The sequence below is a fragment of the Adiantum capillus-veneris genome, chromosome 7 (genome assembly GCF_014529385.1).
Source record: "Adiantum capillus-veneris isolate H3 chromosome 7, ASM1452938v2, whole genome shotgun sequence".
NCBI classification, from domain to species: domain Eukaryota; kingdom Viridiplantae; phylum Streptophyta; class Polypodiopsida; order Polypodiales; family Pteridaceae; genus Adiantum; species Adiantum capillus-veneris.
The window spans coordinates 68,488,978-68,503,404 of NC_140937.1; the positions used below are offsets into that span (position 1 = coordinate 68,488,978).

The 14,427-nt window shown below is 40.6% G+C and overlaps 1 pseudogene across 1 annotated transcript; it reads right to left on the bottom strand.

The window, feature by feature from the left end:
* Positions 1–10,869: 10,869 nt before the first annotated feature.
* LOC147454008 (putative glycerol-3-phosphate transporter 5) lies at positions 10,870–14,047 on the bottom strand (annotated as a pseudogene). Its single transcript, XR_015188582.1, has 2 exons — positions 12,400–14,047; positions 10,870–12,111 (listed from the first exon to the last, which is right to left on the bottom strand). The product of XR_015188582.1 is annotated as a putative glycerol-3-phosphate transporter 5 (transcript).
* Between the last annotated feature and the right edge of the window lie 380 nt (positions 14,048–14,427).

Here is a 14,427-nt window from a genome sequence, read left to right on the forward strand (position 1 = left end):
AAAGGGTACTCTCAAATTGCCTGTCGAAGAAATAATAATTATCAGAGATCCATTCCCCTATCTTCCAAAAACCATCACATTGCTGCCATTTGATATCTCCTCGCGACCAGCATTAGTGTTTGATCTTAATGGTGTCCTCTGTACTTCATGGATTGAAGATCCCGATAACCTGGATGCTCAGCCACCTGTTCTTGAAACTGCTAGGTTCGACCTCATCAATGAAAAGGATGATAGGTTTGATTGAGTCTTTGAAGTATTTTTGTTGTACATATGATTTATGCATGCCCACAGAGTGGGAATTGTTGTTCTTTAGGTACCTCTTTGTTCCCAAGGATGCAAAAAAATTATTAGCTTGGGCTATGGGTTGGGCAAATATTTACATCTGGAGTTCAGCAATGCTGAATAGAGTGGACAAAATAATCAACGCAGCTTTTGGGGGGCTTTGTGACTACTTCATCAACGGATGGGCTGGACAAAAATTATGTGATGTAGCCACATTCAAAATGGTAAGTGGAAAACCCGTCTTTTTCAAGAATCTACAAAATTTTCTAAGGTTGGTTCCGCGATACGGTACGAGAAATGTGCTATTGATCGACAACAATCTTTATAAATGCCATTATAATTTTCTTGATTCCTACATCATTGTACCTGGCCTAGAGGATCGGAGTATTGAATTCTTGTCCAAGGATTTGTAAGAGGTTCTTGCCAAGTGGCGTGATGCTACGGATCGGTCAACCGAAGATTTCACCTTCAATGTGAAGCCTACATCAGAGGACAACTATGTTAAAGCTGCACTCAAGCGAGGTGGAAAGACGACCAGCTATGGAGAATACTTGATGGGGCCACATTTGATGCCAATGAAAATTTAGCCCTAGTATCTCATCCTTATAAAGCTCATGTAGTTTTAGGAGGCCAAGCTTTGTAGAAAACCCTTGTACTGCCATGTTTTGTCACTACAACTTAACCCTCTCTACTAACCCATGTATATGCCTACTTCCCATGAGGGATGGTTTTTTGGATAACATTTTGAATGCCTCTATACTGAGTGATTGTAACTTATCGGCAACACAAAAGTTGAGTTTATAGTTATTCCATTATGTCAATTTAACATGCTTTGGACTCTAGTTTTTGTGCTTTGTACTCAATTTATGTTGTGGGTGGTGTGCGTGTTTGGTTGTGGCTATGGATGGTGCTAGACACCACGTAAGTTAAGTGTTTTTGAGCCATGTTGTGTAGTCATTAGAGGCCTCTTGTCATTACAACCATGTGTTTTAGCATTCTAGCACTAGAAAGTAGCAATACAGGTACCAACCAAGGTACTTGGTGTACCTGATGTGCAGGCATGTATTTCAAAAGGGAACTTTCAAAACACCCACAATGGTAGTTTAGGGTACCCTATCTGCAGATAGATACATGTGAATAATGCTGGGAGACTAACAACAATGGTACTTAAAGTAACCAATTCACATATATGTTCCATGCATGTTACTTTAAGTACCTAATCCGCACACTTTTACATTGTAGAACATGCACTAAAAACCTGTCATTGGTACTTTGAGACTACCTGGATACCCCCTTTAAGTACCTGAACAAGCAGTCAGATGATTGAAACCTGAACTGTAGTAAGTTTTAAATTACTTTGAAGTACACATATTGGTACAGTAAATGGGAGATAGACAGTTTTTTGTCAACACTCTGATATCATGTGAGAAGTGGTGGTGGGAGAGAGAAACACACCACACATGGACTGCAGAAAGAGAAAAGAGAACCAGTTAGCTACATTTGTGGTTGGGTGTTTTGGGAGGACTTAGGTACAACAAACAAAAATTGCAGCAAAACAATTGTTTATTAGGCTCAAAGATACAAAGACCTACAAAATCGTTGGCATGCTATTATACACATTTTTGTAAACCTCTGGAGATAATCTAACCTTATGTGGCTTTCCATGCAAGGGTTCCAAAGGCATCTTGATGGATCGAACCAAGTGCGATGCCGATTACACTTTTGGCTGGTTTGAAGGTATGTAATAAACATCCTTGGTACCATCGACTAGCTCATAGTGTATCCCTCAACCAAATAGGAATTCAAAAAAATGCAGTTGTCCCAAGAATCTCTTAGAGCTCGTGTTGTTTTGTATTTCTCCTTTGAGCACCTCAAGAGGTAGAAGTGTGCTCCATCTTTGTTCGTATTTGTGGCAAAGTTGTCACCTACATTCATAGCATCACTAATGGCATCATGATGTCCACCATACATAGGTAAATGTGATCCTTTATCATCACTTGACTGATCACTTCTTTGTCACTGCTGTCCAAGGGTTCGATGGCGATATACTGCCAGTTTTTGACATGTGTGTTGTTAAGGCATCGCCTCCAACGTTGTGACACACAAAACTGACAAAACATGAGAGAACTATGTAGAAAAGTGCACACTTGTCAATCCTAGAGTGTCTAATCACACAATGCAAAGAGCGTGACCCTTCCACTTACTTGCAATTCCATTTCCTCTCCCTCGTCACATCTTCCGCTTTGGCATCCCAAAAAATTCGAGTCACCTCTGACCGTGTGTTTTCATCATGAAATTTATGTTTCAAGAAACTAACCACATCCTTGGCACACTTCATGTGCCATGCATGAAGTATCAATTGCTCATGTGTCAGAGCCTTTTTGACAATTGCACCGGCCCCATCATGCTCTCCTTTGCCATGGCCCGATGCAAAGAAACTCCATAGCATCTCAATGCCAGTCAAAGAGTAGTACCTAGATCAATGACATGTCTCAAAGGCTAGGAGAAAACAAGAAATTGGATATCATGTTCAAGAGATCAGAGAAGCTAGAATACCTTGACGCGAAGAAAAATGGCTTGGATACCATGAATTGAGCAGCACACCCGTCTGACCAGACTCAGTGCCACTTCAAGGAGTTGAATCCTTGCTCTTGTAGCCACACACTATGCAATTGCATGCAATGCTGCACAACCAATGTGTCATGCTCTTTGTCATCAGAGATGTAAAAATGTATATACTTCAACACCCTGTCAGCCTCATCTCGAACATAGGTGATGTGCACCAAGATTGTGACTTGTGAAGAGTACCAATGCATTGATTGGATTTCATTTTGCTCCTTGAAAGAGTAATTCTTAGCAAAGTCTATAACAGAGACTACAACGTCTCTAGGAAACCTTTGAATCCAGTCTTTGAATTGCTGAGATTGCCACCTGGCAATAATATTGTGCCTGATGTAGGTGGTTATATGCTTTTTAAAGAAGGATGTAAAATCTTCACATCCCATTTCCTTGACCGGTAGATCCTTGCGCTTACTGCCTTCTTGATGAATTGATGCAATGTCTTAAAAAATCTTTACTAAAATCTGGAACGCATTTTCAGATTCTTCTTTTGAACAGAGCACTAACCACTACGATCCACATTGATCACATTCTCCCTTCAAGCAAGAGAGCTTATGAAATGTAGACTCATCTAGCTTCGGACATAATACCATCTCAACCAATTTGTTGATGCTATTGTGCGTGTACGCAATAGCTCCACACTTTCCTAGATCCTCTTCTATGAAGCATACTTGACACTTGCAACCACACCCTTCACTGTGCACTCTTGTCTTGCTTTGTCTCATCTATTTGAATGCATCCTTGAGGTATATCATCTGTATGTGAGCAATGCAACAACAAGTGTACCTATCCTTCAACTTGCAAAAACAAACCAAGGCTTCAATCCCTCAAAACATCTGAGAGAGATCTTGATGTGTGAATATTGCATTTGGAATCGCCTATAAAATTCCACATGTTCAATGAAAAGAAAATCTCATCAAAACTTTGAGTCTGTGAAGAGAAGGTTAAAGTCATTTCAACTTGAACATGCTACCTAACATGGTACTTTTTAAACCTTTTGTTAGGTACTAAAGTACCTAAGCCAATGTAAATGGTACTTTATGAAGTACTAGTTTTTGCAAAGTACCTAAGTCCTTGAAATTGATAATTTAATAAGTACCACAGAGAGTACATTTAAAGTACCTATATATCTAGAGTTTGTATTCCAAATGTACATGCTAGTGGTTGCATTCTAGCTTCTACCTAATCTCAAGGTACTTTGGAAGCTTCCAAGTAGACCAAGAGAGCCTATTGGTATGTACTTTCATACTTGTAAAGGACCTATGAGTTTACAAAGGTGGTTTTAAACTACCATTAAATGTACATTCGTTGTCCAAGAGGACCCTAATAGAACTTATGAGTTTACATTGGTGATTTTGAGCACCAACCCCTTTGACATGGTAGCATTACTAGCATCTACATGTAGGTACTCTAGGTAATCTTCAATGTAATATATTTCTACAAGGTACATGTAGGAAAATTGGTAGTGCTGAAGTACCTAATTTATGCACTTGGCCCAATGCACTTTTTTTGCCTTTATGTATACTTGAAGTACTTGTTTGACCTCATGCTAGCTTCTACCCAAGGCGAAGGTATTCTTCATGGTTCTAAGTATTGTAGGAGATCCATGAGTATATATTGGTGGTTGAAGAGTTTGTATATACTATACCTATGGTGCTTGCTATGGTAATAGTAAAATATGTTTGAGTTAGAGTACACACTTCTAGAAATTCACAGAAGATATTACATGATGTAATACTACCTAAATGCAGTTACTACCTACATGCATCATTAGGAAAAGTTTGGACTAAAAAATGGGCCTTGTAAGAATTGTTTATGTGGCATAGCTTCCAAAAAGTGGGGATCGGTAATTTTTTTGCAAATAAGATCCAAACTTGTCAGAGGTTGGATATTTAGAATCTACTCTTCAAATGCTATCTATTGATATGCATGTATCGGACATTGCCTTCATGTAGATCTAGAAAAAGGTGATTTTAGATTACCGTAATGGTAACAAAACCTGGATGATTGAAAAAAAATGGCATAACTTTCATAGAATTCATCCAAACTTTTCGGACCTTGGCTCTTTAGAATCCATTTTTCAAGAACTTTCCAATGATAGGTCATATCATGGGGTTCTAAGCAATATTTAGAGGGGTCTACCGGGTTGCTTTCTTTTGTACAACTTTGATGATGTGGCACTCTTAAAAGGCCCAAAAATGAGTTCAAAATTTTCCTAATGGGTACCTATACTAGAGCATGCAAGAGAACAGAATAATTCAAGCACTTTTAAAGCATATTTGGGACTTGTCAAGCAAATGTATTGGATGCTTTATGTAAGATTTTTTCCCCAGACGCTTCCAATGCACATCCTTTTTGTTTGGGGACACTCGCATCTCCGTTTGCAAAAAAGCAAACACAATGGCTCTTATCTCCTGCGTGATGCAATGACTTTGAGGCTATTGACATCGTCATAATTGCAATGGAAATGCTCCTACCTCAGCATGCTGTAATCGTGAATTAGATGCTGCAAAATTTCATCGATGCAACCCTGTGAACCTCGCCATCTTTGAATTGCTCAAAGACCTTGATGGATCCCCTTCACTCACCAACATCATGCATAAAGCTCTTTTTAGCTTCAGCTCCTCCTCAGACAAGGATGCTTTGACTTTGGTGACTGTGCCTTGTATGTTGAAGAGTATAGACTTCTCTAATCCACAATGCAGTCGTCGTAAAGTTGGCTTCTCTAGAAGCAATCGAAAGGTGGCTTTCTTAGCTTCACAATTCATGCCTTTTGTAGCTTCTTGCCAGCAAAGCACCATTGTTTTGCAAACCATACTCATATCTTCACGCGTTGACAAGCATGATGCATCCTGTTCTCTTTTTCTTTGACGACTCTCTCGTTTCATCATGGCCCAATACTGTCGCATCCTATGTGTGGCTTCCAAGCGAATCGTGGTTGAGTAATCAATGCGGCCATGAGGTGATATCCCATCATTTCTTGGATTGTCCTTGACATGATCCTGAGATGAGTGAGACCACCCCATTGGATTTGAAGCTTGCTGACGGTAACAAAAACCATTGTCTACAATCACTGGTTGTTGCCCAATAATGTGGCGATCATTTGGAGGATGTTGTTGGTGTCCAATTGCTGCTTCCACGGATGTGGGCTGCAATCCAAGCTGAAGGACCTGCCAATGATTCCGGTACAACACAACCCCCTCTTGCAAGGTGCTCTCACCCACACAAAAATGTTGCTGCTGAATTTCCTCTCCCAACCTACTGATGCTTCCATCCACGAGTAGCCATCCACCTTGAGTGTAGTGATAAGGCTATTGTTGTTGAATGTCTTGCTGCCACATTTGAGCCACATCAACGTGGGGCAGAGTTGACAAGAGCCTTGCCCTTTTGAAGGTTGGAGCACGCTGGTTGCAGTTTTTGAGTGCATTCACATCAAGCAAGGATGTAGAAGTCATTGAGGCAGATGGATGTGCAAGCCATGCTTGCTTGCTTCAAGAGAAGGAGAGATGAGGGTAGGTTGTTGAACAACATGCAAGTATAGAGAGAGAGAGAGAGAGACAGAGAGAGAGAGAGAGAGAGAGAGAGAGAGAGAGACACTCAGCTACAGCAGCACACATGAAAGGTAGACGAACATACATTTCAAGAAATCATTAAAGTGGTTGGAGCCAATGTTTCAAAAAAATAAACATAAAGCATAGTCTCACAAGAACATCTTCAAAAGTGTGCTAAAGCACCATCCATAAATGCCTCACAAAGAAGTGTCCAGGACACTACTTTTTGCACCAACTTTTCATGCTATCACCCACATCAATAAAACATTGTTATTGCCTTCTTGAATGGTGATATAGTATATGTTACCTAGCCTCATGATTTTGTCAAGAAAGGACAAGAAAATAAAGTCAATAAATTCAAGAAAGATTTATATGGGTTGAAGCAGTCTCCTTGTTCTTGATCTGAGAAAGTTAGCGCTCATTTAATTGAACAAGGCTTTTGTAACAATCCAATTGAAAGCACTTTGTATGTCAAACTTTAGAGTGATGTATATATCATCATAGTTTTGTTTAGGTTGATTAGATAATTAATGGCCCAAATGAGACACACATTGCTTAATTCAAGGCTGAATTGAATGCTATTTTCAAGAAGAAACACTTCAAGATTTTGCATCATTGCTTGGGCATACAACTAATTAGTGTGATGGAGGTATTGCTTTGTGTCAAGCAAGATACACAGATACATTATTATGTAAGTTTATCCCCTTGAGGATTGCAAACCTATTGCTACTCCAATGGAAATAGGTTTGAAATTGAGTCTTCATGATTCTAGAGACCTTGTAAATATCACTCTTTATCACATACTGATATTGGATACCTTATTTATGTATGCAATTCTAGGCCAAATATTTAGTTTTCAGCCTCACATGTTAGTAGATTTATGTATAGCCCAAGGTCTGAGCATTGGAAGGTTGTTAAAATGATCTTTCACTAATTGAGTTGCACTTTATGTCTTGGGTTGTTTTATCCCAAGGGGGGTCATTTCTTCCTCCCTTGGCGGTTCTTCTTGAGTGGCGTCATGGCCTTTGGGAGAGTACATTGGAGACTCTAAATCTTCCACCCTTGGTTTCTACGATTCCTCCTCTGATCGATGTTTGGCTTTCTTTTTAAGCACTTTACGGACATGCTGACAAAATGTGCCGGTGAGCTCTACCTCTTTGGTTGCTTTCCTCCTTCTATACTATCGGATCTTTTTCATTTGATCTGCTTTTGGTTTTTCCAACTTCTTATCGAGATTTAAATCATCCTTAACATCTTCTTTAGCCTCTCCTCTCATAGCCTCTGAGCCTCTTCCATATAACTTTGGGTTTGCGTCTTGCTCTTGTTCCTAACCAGAGGGATGGTAATATCATCTTCTTCTTCCTCTTCTGCTGTAGACTAGAATTCTGAGGGAGTATCCATATTTTGTGGCTTAATCTCTGTGTTGAGCTCTATGTCTAACTTTGTTGCTTCACTATAAGTGATCTTAGCTTTGGATCTCTGTCCCCTTGTTTGCCCTTTGGTCAGTGTTTAAGAAGATCCTCCAATTGATCTGATTGAGTACTTGGCTTTTTGTAATAATCCAAATGTGATTCTGTAGGTGGTAGCTGATCTATCATGCCAAGTGCTTGGTAGGCAATCTTGGTCAAAACTGGGCCTACGCTCATGTACGTCTTGTTTCGGTCATTGCCCTTCATATTTGCTTTGACTAGGTTTTCCAAAATATAGTTGCCAAGATCACACTAGATCACTCTTTTCTCTGCCAACCCCATGGCCATCACCATTGCTATGTGCAAGTTTGGCTTTGTATAGCGGGGTACAAAGAGATGATGAGGGCATGAAGTATGCATCTCTCCACTCTCTGTTTGATGAGCAATACTCTTGCGTTTCTCTATGTGGTACAAACAACGATATGTCATCATCTAAAACTGAGAAACCTATAGGTCACTCTGAAGTGAGAGGTGTAGCATCATGCCTACTACACTCCACGAGTCGACCACTAAATTCTAACTCAATTCTGTGGTGAGAGATATACTACTGCACCACACGAGTGAAAATCTAGGCCTATCCTAGAACCCCTCCCTGTAGTGAGCCAAGTGGCTGCACATCACGAGAAAAGCGACTAGATTCTACTCACTTCTGGAGTGAGCCGAATGGCTACACACCATGAAGTGGCCTATAGCCTGCAAGCCAACTCTGTGGTGAGAGAAAACCTACTACAGCAGACGAGTTTGCTGGCACAACACAAAAAAACAAGTTAGTACAGATAAGAAAATGAAAAATTATACTTCAATAGTCTCTATCTATCTGTAAATGCACTGGAGCTCTCCAACTGGGTAGTCTCTCAAACCTCTGTAATGCAAAACTTCTATCGAAACTAAAAAATACGGGTATTGGATGATTATTCGAGATTTTGAAGTATAATAGAGTTTTATACATATAATTTTTTCAATACGGGCATATAAATGCAACCCAGAGTCTGATATCAACTAACTCTAACAACCACTCTGAAATAGCTGTATGAATGCATCTAGCTTATTACACGGACTTCTTTTGACACAAGAATATGAGTCATCATGTAAGCCCACATTGGATAGTTATCCCCATCCAATTTGTCCTAAGCGGCATGACATCTTGAAAATATATGTGTTATTGTTAGCAATGGCGAGTGACTGCACCCACAAAAACTGCTCTGGAAGAGGAAAAATAAAGTATGACTAGCATATGCTATGTAGCACAACCCAAAGATGATTGTGAGGGACTTGTTCTGCAGAAAATTGCACGGACAAAAAATCTTCACAAAAGGAAGAAATTGCTTGCATAGTGCCGAAATGAGTCCAAATCAAAGTTCTAAGCACACCAATCTCTACGTACTTACGTGAAGCATTACTCAACTTGTTGATGCTCGCCAAAGCTCACCTAATTTGAAAAAAGTGAGTAGGTAGTGATAGCGACACTGGCTACTATGCGCAAGAGAACACAACCTACTCTAATACTAAAAGATGAAGCTCAAGGCACACAATAGAGAGTGTATTACTTAGTGCACGAATAGAAAGATAAGTTAGCCATAGAGTGATGGACGTATATATAATGCATGAGGAAAAAATCTCCTAGTGAGGGAAAAAGTGGCATGACGGTCCTAAGTGTGTTCACACACATCACTATCACATATGGTAACACATGTGAGCTAGTTGCCATGCTTACTTTCAACCAAGCTTTTTTTTTTGGCATACACATGCCTCCTGCATAATCACACATGCACCAATTTTATGTCTTATATGCAACTATGAAAGTCTTCTTGGAGCTATTCCGATTTTGACATAGTTACATCAATAACATATTCTTGATAACTGGTGCACATGTGACCACATCCTTAGCACTAGGGTTGTGTGAGCATAAGCCACTTTAATGATTACAAATAATTTTTGTGTAAATTCTTGTTCTCACAAACCATAGAAAATCCTACTAAAACCTTTCAAAGATTTGTGTTCAAAGCATGTAAGGAGTCGAACATTAAAAATAAATAATTCCATATACAATTAGTATTTTTAAAGAGCCGTCTTTGAGGTACGGTCAAACAAAACTTGCTCAAAAGTTTTGATATCCCATGTAGACCCCTTCAAAACCTCAAAGCACAATGAAACTTTTTTGAAAAATACTTGGGACATGCATACAATAAGAATTTATGCATATACTATTTTTAAGAACAAGACCATCATCTTGTTTTAAAGCCTTGAAAACATATATACTATCAAATTGTAAAACCAATTTAGTGGCTTTCTGCTATTTGTAGAAAATCGTTATTTTTTATTTTGCCTTTTTTCTTGGGATAAATATATACTAAAATGTTCCACCATGTGATAAGACCTCATTACGTCTCCTCAATCTCAAAAAAATAAAAATTTTCTCAAAACATATTCAGTGCATAAATGAAGGGTGAGTTTAAAAAATGAAAAAAAAATGAAAGTGAAAAATCAACACACATGAAAGTGGAAAGTCAAAAGACCTTTTGTGTTTATATAAATAAGTGTTTCTCTTGTCTTTTATTTTTTCTTTAACGTTTTCTTCTCTTCAAAGTATCCTCTCTCTCTCACAATGTTACATCTATCTTTTATAGCTAACACTGTTGCAGATCTACATGCTTTGTCATTGCTCATGGCTACAAGCTATAGACTAACCCATTACTCTTGTTGTTGAGGGAATCTTTGAATTAGGAATACCTTTTAATTTTTTTGAAGCCATTAGTAATATCCTACATGAATAGTTTCATAAAAAATAGATAGTCTTAAAGCAAATTCTATAGAATGAGGTGCCAAGCCAATCAAGTGGCTTAAACACAAACCTAGAGCTAGTCATTTGCAAAACATGTTCATGGTGAAATTATGTGCAAAATGCACATAGTATGATCAGAGACAGAATGACAAAACACACAAATGTCTTTGCCATGAAAATTCACATACTTGCTGCTGGTAACAGGTTCACATACTTGCTGGTAGTACTTATATGCTTACACACTATGAATACACATCAAGATGGGTCCACATTTTCTGTTGTTGGGGAGACTTTTGACATATCCTTAGTGATCAGCATTGCTTTGTTAGTCAAAATCAGCACACTAGAAGATGGGGAGAGACACCACCAACCCTCATTGTTTTGCTATGGCACATATGTCCTCTCAAATCTAACAATTATTCCCGTGCAATGGGTGCCATTGCTTGCATGACTCAAATCAGTTTATCTTACAAAAGGACGTGACAGATGCCTATAGTCAGGTTGAATGTGTAAAAGTACAATAGATCTAATGACCTTCTATTTGAAACAAAAGACAATGCATTGTCACCCTGTTTCAACTGAGGGGGCAAGCTTTTGACACATACTTTTCCAGCCAAGTGAAGAACCAGTACCGGGCATTCTATCATTACCACTGGTTGCTACGTATCGGTTGTCCCCAGCCTTTATGTGATGGAGAAAAGTGCTCTTTTAGCCAATTGGCACATACCCTCGTTTGCCAGTGATGTCTCCCATCGAGTTTTGGTCGCCTTCCGACGAAGTAACCTTCACATCTTGCTTTGCACAATGAAACTCTGCCCTCCCAGCTGGTCCAAAACCCACTTTACATATCCTTCCAATGATCATTCTAACTCTTTTTGCCCAAAAACAGTAAATCTCCAATTTACTGAAAGCTCTTTCAATTCTTCAATGACTAGCCCTGTAATAAGCAAGCCAGAGCTCGTGGCCGAAAGTATCAACATGATGAAAACAGAGTTCCATCCTGTTTTAGAGATGTAACCAGTGATAAGAGGGCCAACCGCAGCACCTACGGATCCGGTCCCATCTATGATAGCAGTGACCGTTGCAAGAGCTTTGGAGCTACCTTTCAGAGACTCATGAGTACCAAGATCTGCGGCAACAGCCGTAGTTATCAAAGCGTAGGGCCCGTTCACACATATGCCAGCGAGGAACAGAAGTAAGGCATTAAGCCAAAACATCTCACCTCCATACATGCAGTACAGTAAGAGCATGGGGAGTCCGGCATATGTGAAAGATGCAGCTACAATGGCCCTTGTATTCAACTTATCCGAAATATAGCCAGCTAGAATGCCACCAAGCGTTCCACCCACATCGAAAACAGTTGAGAGATTTCCTGCTGTAGTGTCCGAGAGGTATTCCCCATTTATCTCTGCGCAGATGTAATGCGCAAATACATTAATATTTAATATACAAGTAATGCACTCACACGTACGCACGTGCACACACACACACACACACATGCATACATAAATACATATGTATGTATGTGTACATATATGCATACATACATACATACATACATGTATGTATGAGTATATGTGTATCTATGCTAAAATGTGCACACCTTCATTTCTCGACTTTTTAACCTCTTTTAAGCCTTGAACTAGTTGCATTAGGAACGAGCAAATGGGCCAATTATTTTCTAAGAGTAGCATACCTGTGTGTTTGATGTAGTATGGCAACCAATAGAGGAATGTGTATGCCACCAGCTTTGCAAAGAAAAGACTGAATGCAAATTGAGCAACTCTGGGTATAGAAGAAACCCACGGGAGAGTGCTCAGAATCCTCTTCATAATTTTGAAGTGACTTGCCACCCTTTCCCAACAGGGGTTGCTTTTTCCAATCCAACTTTGCTTCAGTCTTAACCTCCTTGGACTCCGGGTGGCCCCTCTCTTCATCGCCATCACTACTTGACGCATACCCTTGCACGATGTCGTATGGCGAGGCTAAACCAACGATTTTTGGATCCACCACCAAAAACAAGAACATAACAATGCCCCCAGCAATCAACGCACACCCCGGGACTATGAAAGACCATCCCCATCCATACTTTAGAACAGAAGAAGCCATCAAAGTCCCCCATATGTTTCCAATCGATGTGTGTGCATTCCATACACCCATTATAAGCCCCCTCTTGCTCTTCCCAAACCAGTTTCCAATGATTGAGACAACAGAGGGCCACCCAGTGGCCTGCACGAAGCCGCCAAGAATATGTACAATAAAAAAATAGCCAAGCCAGTGTACATTCCACCAGTACGCCAATCCGAAAAGACATACAATCATGCCGCTGCCCACCATTCCACCCGAAAGAAACCAACGGAGATCAAGGAGGTCACCAAGGTGCCCTGCTATATACATTCCAATAGAATATGAAGCCAGAAAGGCAACATCTACATCTCCTAATAGAGCAGTCCCGGACGTGCCATCGAAAGGAGCCCATGCACTTTTCAAAGAAGGTCTGTTTTGGGTAAGATTCAATGGAAGTCTTCTTTGATACATCATGTTCAAAGGCCATGTGAGAGACATGGAGCTGTTTGTTATGTACACTGGCATATGCAACGAATCACTGGAGGCAAGGACATTTTTGGCAACACTCGGGGGTTTTCTGGACGCATGTAGAAGGGCATATGCGAAGAACGTCAGGAGCAAAACAGAGGCTCTGTATAGAAACTCGGGACTCTGTACTTTGAATTGTCGGGAAAAGCCTGAGGCCAGGTGGAATGCGGGTGAGCTTCAGGTTCTCCATGCTTTTCAACAGGAGAAAGATAGAGAGAGGTTCTTTGCTGCTGCACTGGAATTCAAAGGGGAGATTTTGTGAGATGTCTACGACAGCTTGGGTAGCTCAGCGAGTGGATATGACATGCCTGTTGAGATTCAAATTCTAAGAGCCCAAGGGACAGAGGACATTGTGAAGCAGAGGCCTTTGTTGTCGACGAGAAAGCATTTCTCCCACGTGAGGAAGCACGGCATCATGTGAGAGTTCTGCTGGTTGAACAGTTGTTGATGATGCCGATCTGCGCCAAACCCTGGCTACCCACCAGCAGGTAGCCTTCGCATACGCTGCAAGCAAAGAGCTTACAATGCAAAGAAGCAGAGCAGGCAAAAAATGCAGGGTAAAGCGCTCTCATTCATTAACAAGAAATCGCCCAACAGCCACTATCAACAGGAAAAGCTTAATTTACACGCGCAAGATATAAGCTTGGAAAGGAAGAACACCATAAACCTGCAATCTGCTTCCTCAAGAGCGGCCGATGCGAAGAAAATATATAATGCAATTCCTGCACGACCGGGCACCTGGAAAGAGGAAAGGGTAAAATATCACGCCCCACTAGGGTAGAGGAGCCAGTAGGGGGATGGGTAACTTGGGAGGGAATTTTATTCAATGAATCAGTTGAATTTTTGAGTGGGGACGTACCGGCCAGATCGGCAAGGTCTGCTGGAGCACGTGGCAGTGGAATATACCACTTGAAGTAGCCCAGCCTCGTCACTATATGGCACGGCTCTGGGCTAGAGGGGATCTAGGGCCCAAATTTGGGGCATGAGGCGGCTTTAATTTCCGTCGTCGGATCACAAAGTGAACTAGGGGTGACTAGGGGCGGGTAAGCTAGGGGTGGGTTAACTGGGGGTGAACTAGGGGCGCCTAAACTAGGGTATGATCATGTGCCATGCCAACATGGACATCGAC